At 36.9% G+C, this 21,900-nt stretch overlaps 1 long non-coding RNA gene across 1 annotated transcript; it reads left to right on the top strand.

Moving 5' to 3' along the window:
• Positions 1-11,190: 11,190 nt before the first annotated feature.
• Positions 11,191-21,689, top strand: LOC141377569 (uncharacterized). The gene is made up of 3 exons (XR_015507828.1): positions 11,191-11,381; positions 11,467-11,609; positions 20,182-21,689. It is a non-coding gene; the product is annotated as an uncharacterized LOC141377569 (long non-coding RNA).
• Positions 21,690-21,900: the final 211 nt, after the last annotated feature.

Here is a 21,900-nt window from a genome sequence, read left to right as displayed (position 1 = left end):
TTGCTGGTGTGTGGTTAGTGCTCTGGCACCGTTGTCCTGTGGCTGCCGTTGCATCGTCCAAGTGGATGCTGCACACTGGTAGTGGTGTGGAGAGACCCCCTATGAATGTAAAGCGCTTAGGGTGTATGGCCTAATGGCCTTTAAATGCACTATTTAAATACACATTACATTGCATTACATTACATAAGTAATTTGAAGACTCTTGATAAATTCCGGTTCAGAAGTCACTTAGCCAAAATAAAATAATGAGACAGGATGAAATAAAATTAAGTATAAACATTTTAGGTCAGAGAGGTTTTGCCTATAAGGTCTAAAACACCACTTTTTAGATTAAGTTCTTGGATATCCCAATAGATTTTCTATCATTTGCATGGAATTACACATTCAGTATTTTAGTATGTAGTGTATGTCTGGCCAGCCGGTCTCATTAAAGTTTGAAGCAAGTTAATATGCCTTTTGATTTTGTTAACAGCCGAAGTACTGCATATCCCAACAGCCTGCATGTCAAAACTTGAAAAACAATCTGCCTTGCTCCTTGAATGCATATATTCTGTTATTCTCATGTCTTGTTTTTGTTTTGCGTGTCCGGCCTGTTCAAATAAGTTTCAGCAAGTGTAAAACCGGTTTCCCTTCAGTGAGCATGTTGTGCATCTGTGTATGTGTCTGTATCAGTATGAGAGCGCTTTGTATGCTTTGGGAGATTCGCTCTGTGCTCCGGTGCACAGCGGACTGGCGTCTGTGGGCTTATGAGCTCAGAGCTCTGGATATCGACTCCATCATGCCGGTCATGGGCGCTTATTGTTCTGAGTGCCTGTGGATTACTGCCCAATTCCCCCAAAACGGACGGCAGTCTCCTTCTGCCACGCTCTGTGGTCTGTTCTATTACAGGGCAAGAGTTTTTGAGGTCCGTTTGCCCTGCGCTGACAGTCTTCATACTGGCTGACATCTACAGTGACAAACAAAATGGCTGACAAAATGGCTGAGTTTGATTATCCAACATACCTGCTTATGTGTGGTGCATGGTTAGTGAAAGTAGATACAAATATATAGAAACATATCATACGATACATAGATAGGATGCTTTCACATGTGAAGTTTAGAGGAATTGAATTAATAATAAAAATATCATTAAAAACATGAATAAATAAAAAAAGGATACATGGATGAACTGATTGGTAAACAAAATTATTATATAAAAATATGGAAAAAAGTCTGAATTTAAAATTAAGTTGAACAGACAAACAATAAATACTTAAACTGTAACACTAGTGAAAACATTTAAAACAAAACAAAAAATAAAACTAAAAACTAAACTAAACAAAATAAAATAAGAAAAAAATAAAACAAAACTAAATAAAACAAAATAAAACAAAAAACAAAACAAAATAACAAAAAAATTGAAATAAAATAAAATAAAAATAAAACAAAATAAAACAAAAACAAAAAGCAAAACAAAATAAAATAACAAAATAAAATAACAAAACAAAACAAATAAAACTAAATAAAATAAAATATTAATAAAATACGATAAAAAAATTAAAAATAAACAAAATAAGCAAAGTAAAATAAAACTTTAAGATAAGTATTTGTCCTAAAATGTTGTAAAAGGCATTATTAACTATTAACAGACATAAAGAAGTCATAAAGAAGTGGCCTGCTAATATTTACTATATAGCCGTGTTTTACTGTTTATATGGCTTGTGTGTTCATGTACCAGACAGGCGGCACATGCAATTGTTGACACAGATTCGTCTTTAATAAGCTGGCAGAGCAAAGACGAGCAAAGTAACTAGCCATATTGTGTCTACAAATAAAAATTACTCTATATTAATTTCTTGTTTGCAGAACTGTAGTCTGCAACACTCTTACTTAGAGAGGCTTTGTGTAGAAATTGTCATGCATTAATTGCTTTGTCATTGCCAATGTGTGAACAGCTTGTAATAAAATTTATTAAAAACATGACTTCTTGGGATGTCTGTGAAAGCCTGTTGGTTGTTGAATGTCAAATATAGTAGTTTATAGTCAGGTCTATAGACTCAAATACAGATGAACTCAAAATTATTAGTCATGCTGTGATTGTTTTTTTTTCTTTATTTCAAATGTTTCCCAAATCATGTTTTGAAGAGCAAGGAATTTTTTAGTTTTTTTTTCTTCAGGTGAAAGTCTTATTTGTTTTATTTCAGCTAGAATTTAATTTTTAGAGTTTAATTTTTTTTAAAATACCAACGTTAAGGTCAAATTTATTAGCTCCCTCAAACAATATATATATATTTTAAAGGTTTACAGAACAAACCATTATTATGCAATGATTTGTCCAATTAGCCTAACTTGCTCAAATAAACTAATTAACCTAGTTAAGCCTTTAAATTGCACTTTAAGCTGTATAGAAGTGTCTTGAAAAATATCTTGTAAAATATTATGCACTGTCATAGTGGCGATAAAGATATAAGAAATTTGTTTTTAAATCTATTATGCTTTGAAATGCGTTTAAAAAAATCTTCATTCTATTAAGCAGAAATTGGGGAAAAATATACAGTGGGCTAATAATTTTAGGTGGGCTAATAATTCTGTCTTCAGCTGTATATGTTATAATATAATACACTACCCTAAATGGTCAATATTGAGATAACTATTCTGGTCATTAATGAAAATATTTAGATATGCCATTACTTTATAAGCCATGACATGCTCTGAATGGACCATTTGAATCAGTGTAAACTGTGAACTTGCTCTGACTGGATCATTGAAATTAATGAATCTACTGTAGACTTGCTCTAATAGATCTTTTGACACAAACTAAAATATACTATAAATACGAGAATGGCCATACTGGTCATTTTTTAGGGGTTTTCCCCTTTATTTGATAGGACAGTAGAGAATTGACAGGAAAGCATGGGGAGCAGAGAGAGGGGAATGATCGGCATTGGACTGCAAGGCAGAATCAAACTCAAGTCGTGTCAACGCACTAACCACTACACCACTGGTGCCGACATAGTGGTCATTTTGACTGTTAACATTTCAGACGTCATAGATTACATTCAGGGTTTACAGTCACATCATGTTTACATTTAAAGCTTCTATTGAGATATTAGAATTAGGCTTAGAGTTAATCATTACCCTAAAAATGTGATATTTTTCAAAATACAGCCTATGAATGTGTATGAGTTACTAGACCAGGCATGACAATGCACACTTCACTTTCACTTCACAAGTGGAAAAGCAAGGTTTTTTTTCCATGGCACTGAGTATGATATTTTGAAAGACATATCTGAAGTAAAGTTATGTTTTTGCTATCTGAACGTTATGTTTATGTTGACAGGAAGTTGCTAGGCAACAGAGGCACACATATACAATGCCATGGAGAAAAGTAAAGTACACAGACATGCATGTGGCCATTTTGACAGCAACGGAAGTTCAATGTAAAAATAATCTGATGTCTTTTGTGTTATGCAATTTTAACAAAATAGCAATATTCGAGAAAAAAAAAATATACACACAGTTAGGAAAAGTCAGGGTATTACAGATATGAGTTTTTTTATTTTTATTTTAAACAAGTTACTACATATCAAAATTTAAAAATGGTCAAAATGACTGTCTCAGTAGTTCTAGTGTTAAAGGTTTGGGGAAGGTAAAGACGTTAATAACTATGATGGTTTGGTTTAGGTTGGGGGAAGGTGTAGATGATATTAACAGTGATGGTTGATTTAGGTTTGAGGAAGGTGTGGATGCTAATAACTGATGGTTGGATTCAGGGTTGTGGTAACTGTGATGGTTAGGTTTAGGGTTGGAGTAGGTGTAGACGATAATAATTGTGATGGTTGGGTTTAGGGTTGGAGTAGGTAATAATAATAAGAATTCCTTACATTTATATAGCACTTTTCTAGGCACTCAAAGCACTTTACACAATGGGGAGGAATCTCCTCATCCACCACCAGTGTGCTGGATCCACCTGGATGACGCGACGGCAGCCATTTTGCGCCAGACCGTACGCCACACACCAGCTGATTGGTGGAGAGGAGACAGAGTGATGATATGCCAATGGGCAGATTTGGCCAGGATACCGTGGTTAAACCCCTACTTTTTTCCCGAAGAACTTCCTGGGATTTTTAACGACCACAGAGAGTCAAGACTTTGGTTTAACGTCTCATCAGAAAGACGGACGTAGACGTAAATAACTGTGATGGTTGGGTTTAGGTTTGGGGAAGGTGTAGTCGTTAATAACTTTGATGATTGGGGTAAGTGTAGTTGTTAATAACTGATGGTTGGGTTTAGGTTTGAAAAAGGTGTAGATAGTCATAATAATGACTATGGTTGGGTTTAGGATTGTGGTAGATGGTAATAATGATGATGGTTGGGTTTAGGGTTGCGGCATGTATAGACATTAATAATTGTGATGATTGGGTTTAGGTGTGGGGTAGGTGTAGACACTAATAACTGATGTATAGCACCATCTTGCCGACAACATAGCTTTGACATGTGGGTCTCCATAACTTGAAGTTACACCTAAAACGTGCTACATGTTACGCCCCTTCATGTATTGCAGTCCACAAATAGTCCCTACTCATTATTTTGTCACTGAATCATGTTTAATTTCTTGTATGTAATGTGTGCATGAGTTTACTTAACAGTTCATTTACCAACGGTTTCTGAATTTTCCATACAACCCCATTAAATGCAGCACATCACCTAAAATGTTTAGTATAATTCTGTAAACCAATTATTTTAACTGCAACAAACATTTTGCCATTACAGTTTGAGCTACTAAACAGTCCAAAACATGTCCACAAGAGTTGACTGATAATCCACATGCTTCTTAGGATAGGCTGGCATTACCTTGTTTCCATTTTTTTTTTTCCAAACATACTTGAACAGTAGCCTCTCTCGGTCGGTTTCCGCTCACTCTCACATTTCCGTTTATCTCTTTAGCATGAGTCTATAGCTGCTCTTGATCTGCTGGTGTGTTCGCTCAGCAGGTGAGGGAAGGCCAGAGGCATCGTGCCCCGCAGGCAGTGCATGGGCCGCCTTAATCTTTCAAGAAAGCCTTTCCATTCGGTTACGAGTGAGTCTTTGTATACTGTTCTCATCCTCTGCTTGGCCGCCTCTATATCTGCTCATTTTCTTTCGCTTACATTCTATCGCTTCTCTCAAACACACACTACACAGACACACACACATCCTTATCTCCACCCTGCCAGGTAATAATTAGTTTCTTTGCGATTGCCATGGCAACAAAGCACAGTTGCTGTGTTGGTCTGACTGCTATGTATTATTTCAGCGAGCCGTGAGGAGAAATGTACTGATGACAGTGGGATCAAAGCTTGCAGACCACTCCAGAGAGACAGACTATCGCTCCACACCTACTATTACACTCACAAATGTGTGCATGTGTGCTTATATGCGTGAGTAAATCAACATTCAGTAGCGTTTCATTCGTCACAGGATAATTGTGGACTTCCGTTTTCACCCTTGAGCACATCCGTATGCGTATTCAAGTATGCTCGTTTTTGTGTGTGTGCGTAGTCACTCCAAAGAGGGGCGAGGAGAGAGGGAGACTGAAAGTATAATGATCTGTATTATTTATTCCTATGACCCTCTGCTCTTTGATCAATAAGAAGTCCAATAGTCAGACACTGACTGCATTGCCATGGCAGTGGAGTCTCATACTTCCTATTAAACATGCATGTCCAAGGGTTTCTCTATCTGTTCTCCCTTATTCGATGTGGAATTGAAGCTGTCCATGAAAAAGTATGTGGCCGGATTTAGCTGCAACAGATTCATAGTCTTGCATTTGTTCTGGTGTTAATGAATCTGATTCATACTGCTCATAATAACAATTATTTAAAGCAGGCAGTTGAATTATTAAAGAAACAATGCACTGCACACCCACAGTGGTTATGTGACCACTAGTAGATCTTATACTTTGGGTGTTGATCATTGCATTATTATAACTGTTACAATTATACCATTTACTTTACTATGGTTACTCGATATAAAGCCATTGTTTAGATGCTTTTATTATGAGACGTTTGTCAGGTTTTGTGCTTTAAGGGAAACACTAAAACACATTTTTGAGATGCTGACAGTCATTTATGTGTCCCACGCAGCTAAAAACACTATTTATTTCCAATTTATTAATTGGATCATCGTGTAAATTACAGCGTGTAGACTGTACTGTATGTCTGTACCGGTAAGTACAACATAACGTCTTTGAGCTTTCAGCCATAATTCATGAGAAAGACTTGGTTTGAACCAATCAGCACGCTCTATAGTGTATGAGGTGCAACTTCATTAATATGCAAGATATCGCTATGAAGATCGCTGTTTTTATCTATTACAGTGTTCAGACAGCAGAGAGACGCTATGTTGTGTTGCCAACAGTAATTAAAACAAGTGAAAGAAGAAGAATTGTTTGGAGACATGGGTCATCAGTGTTGTGATTATAAATGTGCTGCAATGAAGGTTTTGTTTTCAATTCCCCGCTATGAGGGCACAGCCGGACTCACATGTGGAATACAAAAATACATTTGTAAAGGACATTTTTTACCAGAGAGCTTTTCGCATCTGGAAATGGTGAAGTCCGGATTTGCTGCTCTTCTTCTTTTAAAAAAAGACGCGGTTCTAGTTTGTGTTGATTGTTCTGACTCTACAGATTTGGTAAGTGTGTGATCAGTGTTCTGTTGTGTAGAATTTTCGCCGCATTATGTGGCAGGATAGTCTATACACACATGGCTTACTGACGCTACCAAGCACATCTAAGTTACAGAGAAATGCAGAGGTTTTTTTTTCTCCCATAAATCGTGTGTATAAAATTCCATTAAAACTACACTCCTCCGGCAGTTCCTCACATTCAATGTCTTGTTTGTCATGGGGGTGTACATGAAATGTTCCTGAATGAAAGTGCCAAACTGCAGATAAAGTCGACAAATTAATAATTTGACAAATAATTTGATGACTAATGTCCATGTAAACAGTCACTGTCTTTTCCCCTTCTGTCTGTGTTTGTTTTGCCTCGGTGAAAATCAGCATGTGCCCAGAATGAAACTTCGATTTTTGAAACTGGACTCATCCATGTTTCTGACTTTTTTAAAACTAGAGTTGTGAAAACACTGTGCTGAGACAGGGGGGGTTTGTGGCCCTTTAAATTGTAGGACATACTAGGCCCGTAGCCAACTCGTTGAAAGGGGTGGTTCTTTTTTTCTAAACAGTGGACCTTTTTTGCAAATTATACGCCTCATTTTCTATTTAATTATGAGATTTAAATACATTTTAAGCACTATTTTTGGCTGAATTAGCTTGTTGAATGGTTATCATAACCACACTTTTTTATGTAGGCTACCAAAAATATTTACTAAAAATAAAGAAATGTAAATTAATGATTATTTTTAAAATACAAATGTATTACATCATGTATTGTTAGAAAAATATCTATGATTTTATTTCCATTTTAAAAACAAGCCTATTGTCATTTAGGCAAATTATAAATAACAAACTGGCCAGCACATTCTACTTTCCTTAGTGAAAATTGTACCATTTAAATAAAAACAATAATGATAATGTAGAGCAGGGGTGCCCAAACTTTGTGTTATAAAGGGCCAAAAACCAAATTTGATTGAGAACTGTGGGCCGAAGGTAAATATACCAAACTGCACTGTGAAAAATGCAGGGTTCCACACTATTCATTCAGGTTGTCCCAACACAAATCAAATAAGTCAACACATTTAAGTGGATTAAACATAAAATAAGTTGTCCCAAAAAATCTCAAGAATTGTGTTGTTTAAGCTCATTTTACTTAAGTGGGTTGAACAAGTAGCAAAATTAAAAAAGATTGTTTGCATTGGCCAAAACTGATTAGCTGATGTCACGGGGAGCATCATGCCATCGTGTAGTATTCGTTTTAAAGACTAAATGCAGCCATACGTAGCTCTGGCTACATTTTTTTATTTTTTATTTTTGGAACATATAATTCTAATAAGAAGTTTATTGAGCAGAAAATCAGCATATTATAATTATTTCAGAAAGATTGCTATTCTAACGATCAATAAAATAAACATTTAAGATGTGTGAAAATAGAAAGTGAGATGATAGTTCATCAAATAAATGCAATACTGATAAACTTAAAAGACTTTGAATTTATTTCATTTTTATTAAATCTAAATCTCAAAATCTTGTCCAAAATACAGTTCACTGACTTACATTTGTAAGAATGGCTAAATCTCTCCATAATATCAAACTCTGTTATGGAATTTCATTAGACACAACCACAAGACTTGTCAGACACTAAAACAATAAACTTTCTAATCTGAGAAGAAGATCAACTAGGAAACCAATTGTTCAACTGTCTTGATAATGCATCTTTGCACACTTACAATCCATCGAGAATGTGCAAGTTTTTAATATGGTACATCTTGTGGCTCTATATTCATGTTTGTGATTGGTAAAGTGGTCTTAATTTCACTATTTTTTTTTCAATCTCCCTTATATCTGTTAATTTGGGTTTTGGCTTTGATAAGATCTTTTCCAGATGCTTCAATCTAGGGAAAATGGTCTTCACATCAACTCACAACCACGTACGGGTCTTTGTGTAGCTTTTATTGTCTTGAATTTATTGTGATTTGAGTATTTAGGGGAAAAGTGCAGAAGTGTCTGTGGGATTCTGTAGTCAGGATACCATGTTGCAGTGTCCCTGAGCTCTGCATCAAGGCTCATATGCTGCAACATACTTCTACACAGTCAAATCTAACTTCTAAATGTATCTGAGTAATTTATGTTGTACAATCTGAATTGGCTTATTTTGTTTAATTATGTGAATTGGAATGGAAAATCTTTGCCTGACAAATAAATGTAAAATTTCTGTTTAACTCTAATATCTCCTGAAATCTTTGCATCTAGTAGATTGTTTAGGCTGATGTTTCCGCAGCCTATGACCAGGATTACTTATACACTTAGGCCTAATGGATGGAGCATAGGCACAGTATTAGAGATCTGTTCATTTCTGACAATCACTGACTTATGATGTAATCTAGTGGCTAAATCAAACTTTCTTTATGAATGAGCAAGCATGGGGTGGCCTAATAATACTTAAATGAAATTAGTTTACAGTTTTATCCTCTATCTAAGAACCAGAACTGCCAAGGTTGTGTCCGTGAGCAGATGTAACTGGCCAGCATACTGACTAAGCAACTTTGTGTAAACGATGAACTATCAACTGAAAATGATGATTTATTAGGTTAATCAATCTAAATTAGACCAAATCACAACCTAGGTGATCAGCTTGAATTTAATGAATCTAAATTTAAGTTATTATAAATTGGAGTCAGATAAAATTAGGAGTTGGAAATTAATTAAAATAAATTTTAACAAATAACAATATTTCAACTATGCTGTTAGTTCCAACATAGGACTAATAGATGGACCCTTACACATTTCATATGAAAAATATTCAAAACAAACACATGCTGCAATGCAATGAAGATGAGCAGCAGAAAAACTAAAAATAAATAAAAACATAGGCACCTTTGAATTACTCACAAACATCTTAGTCTACCATTTAATTTAATGTTTTTCCTTTGGCATCATGCACAAATTAAATGTGTCATTAAACAAATAACACTTGAGATTGTTGATGCCAGATTTTTTTTTAATCACCAGTAGAGTTAAGATATATTTTTCAACATGATAAAACTGGATCAAGCTTATCAAATATGTCAGGGTAGGGGGAAAAAAATGGCAGCAGACCTACTTAGTATCGAGTGCCTACACTTAGGCCCAATTAGAATGCATATTTTAACTGAACTTAAACTTGCTGAATTATTAATATCTGCTCTGGTTCTGCACCCATAAAGCAGGAGAATGAAGTAGTTTTCCTATTGGTGGCACAGTGCTCTCAGACATTCTTCTCACATTGAAATTTCACACAAAAAAAAAATGGATAACTATGGATCTACTATAGATATCAATGAGGTCTCCAATGAGGTCCTCAAAAGAGCATCATTTCTGAAGACACAGCAAATCAAACTGTCAGTTTACTGAAGTCGTTGCATTCAAAACAATTGCGTGATTTAGATATTTGACCAGATCAAGCAGAAAAGAAACACTATTTTCCAGCCAAGGTCAAGAAGATGGTGTTAGATAACCTTGCCCTGTCGTTCAGCTTTTATTCTCTTTCTGAATCTCAGACTTTATTTAGCTGAATCAAAAGTACTACAGTCAAAAGAGGCGTCTACGTTATATTGGAAGACTTCATTAAACAAGACAAAGACAAGAGGGAAAACCAAAGAACAAAGTCTAAATAATAAAAGAAAAAAAGATACAAAGCGTGAACAGAAAAACAACCGTTGTTCAAACACTAAATTCAGTGCACTGATTTGATCTCGCTCTCATTCCTTTTTAAGTTGGATATCAGGGAGCTGGTAGGCGTAGAGCATCTCCATCCCAGCTCTGAGTGAGCGATCTGAGGCTGCTTGGACTGGAGAGTCGCTCTCCGCCGCTCGAGCTCCATGCCTGGGGACGTTTAATCATGTCATGCTGTGCAGTTGGCCAAGCTGGGGGCGACAGATGCCATGCAACCAGGGTGTGATTAATCCTGGAGGATTCTGGGTGCTGCCAAGGAGAGAGCGAGAGAGAGAGAGAGAGGGCCACCGTGAGACGATGCCAGGGGACACGCATCACGCATACGCCTTGCCACCGGCTCCTGGGTCTATCAGCATCTGAGGAGTACCAAGAGGCCATCGGACACTATCACCTCCTCACCATGCCACCGTCTGCTTTTTCCTGTTGTTCCCAAGGCAATCATGCCTCTCCTGTCTGTTCTCGCTCTATTTCCTCCTTTATCTCCCAACCCGTGTTCGCAGTTCTCGGGTGTCCCCCGATGGGAAGAGGCATAATCCGAATGCGGGAGGGTTGGTGAAAACATGTAGATGATGAAATCACAGGAATCCTGCGGAGAAGAAGGATGGGGATGGCAACAAGGGAGGCTTTCATGTCTGTTGTGATTTGCCCAATCCGTCCCCAGAATGGCATTGGGGAAATTGGCTAGAAAATGAGCAGAAGTTCGACAAGTTACACAACAAGCCTCAACAATGCAGCTGGAGTAAAGAACAGCAAGAGAGCCTTCTCTGTGGTGCACTTTTGGATATTTATATAGCCACTAGATGGCACTGCAGACAGGGAGTTACTCTCTGTTTCCCCCCTCTCTCTCTCTCTCTACAGAGAGTTTCTCTCTTTTCCAGTCCTCTCTCTCCATTTCCTCTTACTTGTTCTCTCTTATGTTACTTTTTCTTCTACACAGTTGCTGAACAGAACAGAAGCCGTCAGATGTGAAGGGCAATCTGAAGTTTGGATAGGTACTTTATGAGGGATTATCCGCCTTGATATACGCCAGTGTGAGCACACACATACAGACACAGGCTTGACCTATGCAATCCCACTGTCGTTTAATGACGCTGTCTGTGTGTTCTGATCCCTTAGGTCCGTTTGGAATAAGAGCACGGAGATCAATATTGGGAAACAGTATCTCTCATACAGTACCTCGGCTTCCGCTTGCTAAACATAAACTCTTCATTTGAAACCTTGCCATCTCCTGCTATTACGTCGAACGAGGCCAAGAAAAGGTAAAGAGCGAACTCTAATTCCGTTTGCATGATCACGGAAGGAGACGCAGCGATGATGTTACAGTCGTTCTTGCATAATCATCCTGAAGTCTCCGTAGCTCAATTAGAGGTTGAAACCTTCCAAAGACAAATCGCTCTTAATTTCTCCCAGAGTTGCTAAAGCCCATAACCTCATTATTGCAAAGCCATCACGGCTTGTGCTCTGAAAACAATTGAGTGAAAAGAGTTGCATTTATGGATGTAATTTTCAAGCTCGGCTGAGTGCAGTTCGGTAAGGTTTCCCAACAGCCTGTCGTACAGCTCTCCGCCCCAGTAATTAGACAAGAAAAGGCATAAATCGATACCCTAGTGTCTGTCTGGAACTGAGGCAGTCAAAGAGCTGGCTACATTAATACATTAACCCAGAGAAACAGACATTACATTGTAATCAATCCTGCTACACAAATCAGATTAGGTGGAGCAAACGAGTCCTAGTGCTCTCAGATGAACGCACATCCTGTACATTACAGCAGGTCAGTGGAGCAGCCCGAAGTGTAAATGGATGAGTGATCTCGCAATCTTTAGAGGAAGTGCATCTCGGGCCTGTTATATTTTGGACCAATTAACAGTAGGAAATCAATTTATAGTCATATCCATTTGAGTGCAAGGTGTACCTGTTTGTGTGCAGGCTTACACACTCGAAGCACTAATCGGCCTGCACAGTGCGGGAACGTCGCTACCTTTGATTAATTTTCAAAGCCTGTTGAGTATATGAGCAGACACACACACACACACACACACATGCGCGCACTCGCAAACCACTTTAACAACCACTTGACAAATAGCTACCTGAAACACAAAAGGTGACAACCTGTAATTAGAAAATATATTAGCTTGATTTATGTTTTTGGCCCAATCGATTTTAATTAATTTAGTAGCCCACAAGCTCAAGTATTATTACATACACAAATTACCTTGACAAAGATTTATGACGCAAATGAACTGCCAGACCTCATTATATGAATTTATAATCTATCGCATATTTAAAATGCAATTAGCCATTATTAGGATAATGGCAGAGTACAATTTGCTGTGTGAGAAATGCAATCAATCTGAAATTGAAAATCAAACCAATTCTGAATGGTTCAGTAAAAAGGTAATGGGCGAGCAAACTTTCACAATACAGGAAACTATTGCTGAGTAATTACACATTATAATTGCTTTGCCATTACGCAAAGCCATAATGTAAACAGAACTCCAGAAAATGGCTTCATCTGATATTCATTCGGTGTCGAATCAACACAAAGGGCTGTAAACAACTTGCACATGTAAAGATAAAATATTGCTCTATGCTTCTCTTGTACATGTACATTCACATGCTGCTTTATTAGATACATCTATTCATCTATTTGTTAAAGCAAATAACTAATTTACCCAATGACATTGCAGCAACACATGCATATATGAATTTTGTTGTCAAGACATTGTGGTGAAACTTAAACTGACCATCAGAATGGGTATGAAAGGTGATTCTACTGGAAATGTTTGTTAGTGTCAGAAAGGCTGGCCTACTATGTTTTACATGCACAATCTTCTCTGTGCTGCGTCCGACAGATCGCACTATTATGTTTTTCGTTTGCTTTTTCATTCTTTTATAACCTATTTTAACTCATTTTAATTTGTTTTTATCTGTTTTTATTCATTTTTATTGTCTGCATTTTATTTTCCTAAACTTGTCTTTTTTATTCCTGTTTATGTAAAGCACTTTGAATTGCCACTGTGTATGAAATGTGCTATATAAATAAACTTGCCTTGCCTTGCCTTGCCTTGCCTTGCCTAAGATTTAAAGAGAACATCAAGTGAGTATTGTAAATGTACTCATATTCTTGGTTGATACCAGAGCTCAGAAGACAATGGTCAAACTGGTTCGAGATAGATAGAAAGGCAACATTAATGAGTTTGTTCACTCAAAGATGACAGTTTTGTCATTTGCAACCCTTGACATGCTCCAAAGCAGTTTGAGTTTTTTTGGCTCCACAAATGGAGATACGTTGAAGAATGTTGGAAACAAGTATTCATCTTCATATTCAAAGTATTTGTCTTTGCTCCTATAGATATCGATGGTTACAGCTTTCCAACATCCTTCAAAATATCGAGAAAATGGCTTCTGGTATTTATTCACCGTCAAATCAACAAAAAAGGCTGTAAACAACGTGCATATGTGCAGTCAAAATATTACTCTCTGCTTCACTAGTACATGTACGTTCACAGTCTGCTTTATTAGATACATTCATTCAACTATTTGTTAAAGCAAATAACTAATTAGCACTAATTACTCAATCACAGCAGCAACTCATACTGTACATGCATTTTGTTGTCATGACATTGTGGTGAAACTCAAAACTGACCCTCAGGATGGATAAAAAAGTCTGTTAGTGTCAAAAAGGCTGGTCTACTATGTTTTTTATGCTCAATCATCTCTACGATTTAAAGAGAACATCAAGTGACTAATGTAAATTTAAGTACTTATAACAAAAGTGCCTGGTTAATGCCAGAGCTCAAAAAAGAATGGCCAGACTGGTTCAATCTAGATAGAAAAGCAACATTAAAGTGATAATAACAATTCTGCCATTTACTCAACCTAGACATGCTCCAAAGCAGTTTGAGTCTTTTATTATTAGTATTATTTTGGTTGTGTTGAACACAATGAAAATATATTGAAGAATGTTGGAAACGAGTATGAAGTAGTCTTCGTATTTATAGTACTTGCCTTTGCTACTATGCTTACTAATGGTTACAGGTTTCCAACATTCTTGAAATTATCTTTGTTTTTTGGATAAACTCTTTGGGCTCTATTTTAACGATCTAGATGCAAAGTCTAAAGTGCATGGTGCAAAAGCATTAAGGCCATGTCCGAATGCACTTTTGCCATTTTAAGAACAAAAAAATACAGTGTTTGTCCTGGCGCATGGTCTAACAGAGTTAAGCTTATTCTCTTAATGAGTTATAAGTGTGTTTTGAACGTAACGTGTATTAAATCAATCAGAGTATCATCTTCCATTCCCTTTAAGAGTCAGTTGTGTCACACCATGGTGCATTTGTTATTTACATGGCAGACATGGTAAGAGGAAAAACTGAACACTTCACCAGTGAGGAAAGAGTTAAACAGACCATCTCATGAGGATAAAGTACAAGCCTTCTCCATTCAGCCTGTTTATTTCCTCTTTACTTTTACCCTTTCATGTACTCCTTTACATTTATGGATAGGGAAACGGTGTTGTACGCACTCCACTGAAGACATCCATTAGTGTACATCCATCCATAGTGTTTTGTTTGTTAATCACAAAGATTATTTTTAACTATTTCCAAATAATTTAATTCTAATTTCCAGCAAACAAATAAATGAACATAATAACGAAGTGTGGTCAAAACAAAAACAAAAAAAAAAGGTTACACACACATCCTGTTCTTATGCCCCACATGATGATGTATACATCTCCAAAACCAAACAGCTGGACAAATCTAAACTTGTTTTTATTAAGAAAATATAAATTTGCATATAATAAATAATACTGCTGATAATAGGAACATTTTACAATTCCAAATTATTATGAATGAACTGAAAAAGCCCCCTGAGGTGAAGAAGGCATGGAAGCAGTGTTTTTTTTTTTTTTTTTTTTTTTTTTTTTTTTTTACAGTATGTGGAAAATAATAACTTTTGTAACATTTTAATCCTTCAATTTTTTCATATGTAAAGATATTTGTGTATTGCTGTACATCCTGTGTGTATTAAGGGATGTGTGAGCAGTTGGACCTCCATGGGGTATCAGTTACGTGCTCTGTGTTGAATTTTTGCTGGTCAATGGCGTTGTCGATTTTAGTTACTCCAAATAGCAATGCGCCAACAATACGCCTAACACACCTCCTTTATAGACTAGCATACCCATGAGTCCACAAAGTGGCGCAAATGGATTTGCTATTTAAACAATGTGGCACAAAATGTGAAAATTAAGCTTGCTCTGGTCTGAAAATATCAGGTTAGTGTTGAGTGAATAAACTACTATGAAAATGATACGGTTGTTAAACTGTTTTTTTTTTGTGTGTTGTCAATAAACTCTTGTTTTTGCAAGCATATTGGTGTGTGTGTGTGTGTGTGTGTGTGTGTGTGTGTGTACCCTGCTGCAAACAATGTTCATAAATGAATAACCATCTTTGAGGATAGTGGCAGTCACGAGTCACCCCTTGGTTTAGACTACTGGTGGTGGTATAATGATGTGGGTAATATTTTCTTCATCATTTAAATGCCACAACCTTCCCAACTATTGTTGCTGACCATATCAACTCCTTAATAATCACAGAATTCCCATCATGTGCTAAGTCACAAAAGCTCAAACCACCTCAGATTGGTTTCTTGAACATGACAATAAGTTCACTACACTCAAATGGCCACCACAGTCACCAGAACTCAATAAAGTGGAGCCCACTGGCATGTGCTGGAACAGGAGTTTTAGTGTAATAGATAGATAGCCAACAAATCTGTAGTTGCATAATGTTAGTACAGACATTAACCACAACCTCCACATTTCACAGAACAACAATCTATAAATCCATAGAAGCTAAGATAAAAAATTGGTTAAAGTTGGTTAAAGTTGCCATGAAAAGGAAGTTTAGATTGTCATTTTTTCTTTAATGTGATGTACAAACTGTCCTGAAATTTGAAAAAAAAAAAAAAAAAAAAGCATGATATGAACTGCATGATATTGTCCTTTGGGAATCAACTGTATTGTTGGAAACAGGATGTTTTTGACAAAATGAAAGAAGATTGACGAATGGGTGAAGGCAGAGTAGAAATAAGTCAGGCTCATTCTGATTACATAGCCCAATATATACATTTCTGGAGAGCGCTAAATACATCTTGCGAGTGCCATCCGCGCCTACTCTTCTCATGTAAATCCACCAGGCCACTGTTGACTGACCACCTAACCGATTCACTAACCCACCACATTCCCTAAACCAAGCCAATAGTGTTTTAAAAAGCCCTGATTGAACAGCGCCCACCCACTTGAAATGCAATCTAGAAAAAGAAAGCCCTCACAGCAGCCTGATTTTTACCACATTTTTAGATTTTACTCCATTCTCACCCTGTTATTTACTTATTTGTTTTATTTTTTTGGCTTTTGTTTTTGTTTTTCTGGAACCGTTCTTCACTGGAGTAGAACCTAGTCATCATGGTCACTCTGCTCTACGTCTTAATTCCGACATAGACAAATTGGTAACAGCGGAAAAGCCATCCACATGGAGGTTAGCAGTCAGTTAGTAGCACAAAATGAAACGCACTCATACCGCCCCAGAAAGTTTGTTATAAAGACAAAATGCAGCCATACTGTATGTTCCTCTGGCTACATAAATTGTGATCTCCAGACAAGTGTATAGGGCTACGTTTTCAGAATGAGCCTACGTTGAATAAGTCACACCATGATAGCCCCTCTGTAAAGGCATTCCATGTGATCAGAAGTGAAGAAAAATCATTTCAAGGGGCAAGAGATAGTTATTATATAATATTCTGAGGGCAAATTCTTTGTTACAAAATAATGAAGTGTACATATACATTATTTATAACAAGCACTGCTGTATACATCTAAAATAAGAAGAGTACATTTAGATTTCATTGTGCGTTAAGGCATCAGCTTGAAGTCTGAGTATTGCAGTGTTTACTATGGAAGGAGCTGTCCATGGTTCTGAAACATGTTCCAGTACTTTAGCTGCATATCAAATTGCAAACTTCTGCACTATTCTACGTCATTTGTAGCATAAGGAGTGTAAGTAGTGCCTTTCACTCTGAAAACTCTAATAATAATAAGTGCACTTTAATTACCCGGAGGATGCACTTATTCAGGCGGTAAACAGAAGTGTGTAATGATGGACACTTCATGCACTCAACGAACGCAGCTTTGCTCACATAGTGGAAGGGGCGGGGCCATCGGGCGCACATGTTGGATAACTTTATTTATTTTGGATGGTTAAAGCAAAATTCTCCTACAAAAGTGATTATAGCGCCTCCTGGTGGTGAATGCGGTTATACTCTGGGCAGGTATTATTTGATAGTTTGGTCATTTATTTCACTGATTTGGCAACCATCAAACGTCATCAGGGAAACAATTTGAATTTCCGCTTAGTAAAAAAACATTAGTGCTCCATTTGAAACGACATACATATAGTATACTGTTGAGTGTGTAAGTGCATAAGTACATAGTGCATGAGTGTATAGTGTGCCATTTGAGACGCAGCTATAGACTGGCTTGTACTGTTTAATAAGTCTGCACTATTAGAGCTGGCATATTAGACATGTTCAAAATGTTGCATGGCATATAACTTGAATTGTTTATAATTTTTGAAGGCTTACTGTGTGCGCATATATATATATATATATATATATATATATATATATATATATATATATATATATATATATATATATATATATATATATATGCATGTCAGTCTGTGGGTGTGCAAACTGCCTGACACTGCAGGACTCCATTAGAGACTAATGCCTGATGCCTGTGTAAATGAACTATGCATTTGAGAGCCTCTTCATCTGTGATCTCATCTAATGAAAATTCACCACCTTCCACTGTAGGTGAGAACACAACCTACGCCAGCTGATGAGAATCATGAAGAACCATCGCACCTTTTCATTCCATTACCAATCCATCAGAGTTTGTGAACGTCTAAGATGCTTTTAACATGTGCATGAAAAATGTCCCGCTCTAGACAAAAATGCATTATCAAGTGACTGTCATTCCCTGGGGGCCATATTGTGACTGCATTCCAACGCAAAGCACTGTAAAACAGAACATGCCCCTCAAGTCGTGATTATGTTGACGTACTGAACATGGTTGCATCAACAATTATAGATAATTCCCATGAAGCTTTTGGTTATCAGGCTATGCCATGTGTTATTAGGGTCAATATTGTTATATCAATTGCGGTATTCACTTTGCTACACTGCTAGATTCCAGAGTTGTTCCGTTACAATTGTAATGGAAACAATAATGAAAATATATTTCAGTTGGTTTGGTAACCTAATATGCACAATGTGATAAAATTAATCCTATTAGGAAAAAAATCATGCTAAAACCAAAAATGCAGGATGATCACAGCCAGTCAGAAGAAAGTGTTTGGATTCTTTACAGTTTGGTGTATTCATGCGCTGTAGAAAAGTATAAAAGAGCACATACCTCATTTACAATGATTCTTCTGCTGCTTGTCATTGGTCACTGTACTCATTGTTCACTCTCATTCCTTTGCATCCTACATGCGGGTTTCCATAGTAGCGGTTATGATCTACACAACAGGAATAATGATCAATTAATGAAAATAATAAGATGAAAAAATTTCCAAGCATGAAAAATAAATGTGACTTGTTGTCACATGGATCATCTGATCTGATCTTGAAAGTAACATCAAAGTGTAATAAACAGCAGTAAAGTATACTGAAAATTTTTATATACACACACATACACACACACACATATACATTAACTCACCACTTTATTAGGTACACATGTCCACTTGCTCGGTAAAACAAGTTTCTTATCAGCCAATCACATTGCAGCAACTCAATGCATTTAGGTTTGTAAACATGATCAAGATCTGCTGCTAAAATAGACTGTTCAATAGACCAGCTGAGAGGAGGTCTAAGGAGGTCCAGCGCAGAGAGCATTAGTTGTGGGCCTCGCTTAAACATTGCTTAAAACACACAAGATGTATAGCAAAACACAAATATCTTCATATCGTATGATGAAAAAGAATTACAGGAATAAAATATTACAAAAATTATTATTCTTTACATAAATAAATAATAATAAAAAAAAACACTTTAACCATTTAGACGATTTAACCATCGTCAAAATAGCAAAAGTGGATTCACTTTGGACTTTATGCCTGTATCATCAAAATAGAGCCCTGAATGTGGCATGGTTGTTAGTATTCTGAGTATTTCAGAAAATACTGATCTCCTGGGATTGTCACGCACAACCATCTCTAAGGTTTGCAGAGAACGGTCTGAAAAAGAGAAAATATCCAGTGAGTGGCAGTTCTTTGAGTGCAAATGCCTTCTTTGTTAATCCCAGGGGTCAGAGGAGAATGGCCAGACTGTTTTGAGCTGATAGAAAGGCAACAATAACTCAAATAACCAGCCATTACAACAGAGGTATGCAGAAGAGCATCTCTGAACGCACAACACGTCCAACCTTAAGGCAAATGGGCTACAGCAGCAAAAGACCACACTGGGTGCCACTCTTGTCAGCTATGAACAGGAAACCGAGGCTACAATTCACACAGGCTCACCAAAATTGGAAATGAGGGTCCAACATGGTACTAGAAAGGTGTACCTAATAAAGTGGCCGGTAAGAGTATATACATAGACGGTATATATTTAAGACAAATTAAAAAGGTTTCTCGCTATAACACTTTATAGGATTTACAGCATTGTACAAACTGTAAAAAACAAATCAGCACACGAACAAATGAAGGAAAGTGTAGGATAAAATAAAATATAATTGTCAATATTTCTGCCCCCTGCAAACAGAGAATGCCACCGCAGCATGAAGACTGAGAGGAGAGAGAACAAACGATGAAAAGGCCATTCTGCTGTACACTTTAACACACACCAAGACATCTGTACAGAAAACCGTCTGCCTCTTCCCCTCCTGACCCAAACTTTTGGAGTGCCAAATGTCAAAAACAGGAAGATGAATTACCAGCTACTAGAGCTCAAGTGGGCAGAAGGGAGGCACATTTGCCTTTGATTCACCTGAGCTAATCCAGCTTCAAAGAGTCCAGCTCGCTCACCATGACTCCAGGGCTCCATTTCTCAGCACTACCCCAGAGACCTGCAGCTTCTCCTGGGGACTGCAGTCATGATCTAGTCTTGTTAGTTCCAGACCCAGTCAGAGCTACTGCTCATCATGCAACAGCTCTTCTTTATATTGGTTTTAACCTTGAACGTGAGGCCTCTGTGTCTTCAAAGGTTTCTGAACAAACAAATCTGAAATGACGATGTTAAACAGCGATGTAAAATGACGCCACACTTTCTAAAGGTAGAGTTAGGGATGGCTAGAATAGCACAGGGAATAAATTGGGTTTTAAACTTTGCTGCAAAGGTCATCACATTCTTTGATGGTAATGCAATCTGCAGATTTGAGTTGTGTTCACACCACAGTTCCTGGGCCCGAGGGCTCGTATTATTGGGGTGAGCAAGAAGTCATCACAATTTTCTCATTTTACGCTGTTTTTCTCTTCAAATTAATGAAGAGATGCTCAGAGCGAGAGTAATGGAAATTAATATAAGGAAATGATCATAAAGAAGGCATGAGATTTGTCATTTTTCAATGCACATAGTCATTTATTGGCATAAATGCATACGTAGACATAAGTACACATCCAAATTTCTCAAGGCACACATGAGTTGTGCGCCTACGTAATGTAAGAATCTACTGGAGACTTTGATCTCCCATTTACCACAAAGAGACATCTGCAAAATAATTTCTGCGTGCTTTGAACAAAATGGAATATGAAATGACAGAAAATTATACAATGGGGAGAAAGCAGTCTGTGCGACCAGATCATAGGACTGCTAGTGAAATTGTGATATGCATTAATGTCAAGATGCATTTCTGTAATAAAAGATCTTTTTGATTACTGTGATTGAAACTTATTTCACAGTCTGAGCAGCATATCTTTGTGGGATTGATCTAGTTTATCAGAATGTGGGCTCAAATGAGACCCCCAGAGTCTTTATTAACTGTCAGTATTGAGCTCTTAATGACAGCTTAGCCTTTTGATGTCAATGTGCAAAACGATTCCTCAATTATATTTATGATCTTAAAATTGTCTTCACATTAACTAGTTGTAAATTTACCGTGCGTCTAAGTGAACTGTATTAGAAGATTTAATGTTGGTAATTGGGCCTCAGTTACACTCCTTTGAAAGAAACATTTGTTTTATAAACTTCCGAGATCAAATCTTCATTGATTGTATTTTTTTGCTTCACCTACATAATTGCCTATTTAATGATTTTCCACGTATTCTCTCCAGAAAAAAGAAAAAACCCTAAAAAATATGGTTCTTTAAATGTTCTTTACACATAAAAGTTATACTTAGAACTGTATTGTCTCAACAACAACAACGAATTAAAAAATATGCTTGAAAAAGTTCTTGGTTTGAGTTTAGGGTTCTTTATTTCCTGCCTTTTTGTTTTACAAGTTTAAGCACTTGGTTTTCTGGACCTCAACAATTAATGGTTAAA

This window comes from Danio rerio, chromosome 14, assembly GCF_052040795.2.
Source record: "Danio rerio strain M-AB ecotype USA chromosome 14, GRCz13ab, whole genome shotgun sequence".
NCBI classification, from domain to species: domain Eukaryota; kingdom Metazoa; phylum Chordata; class Actinopteri; order Cypriniformes; family Danionidae; genus Danio; species Danio rerio.
The sequence above is the reverse complement of the archived record's forward strand: the minus strand, read 5'-3'. Positions and strand labels throughout refer to the sequence as shown.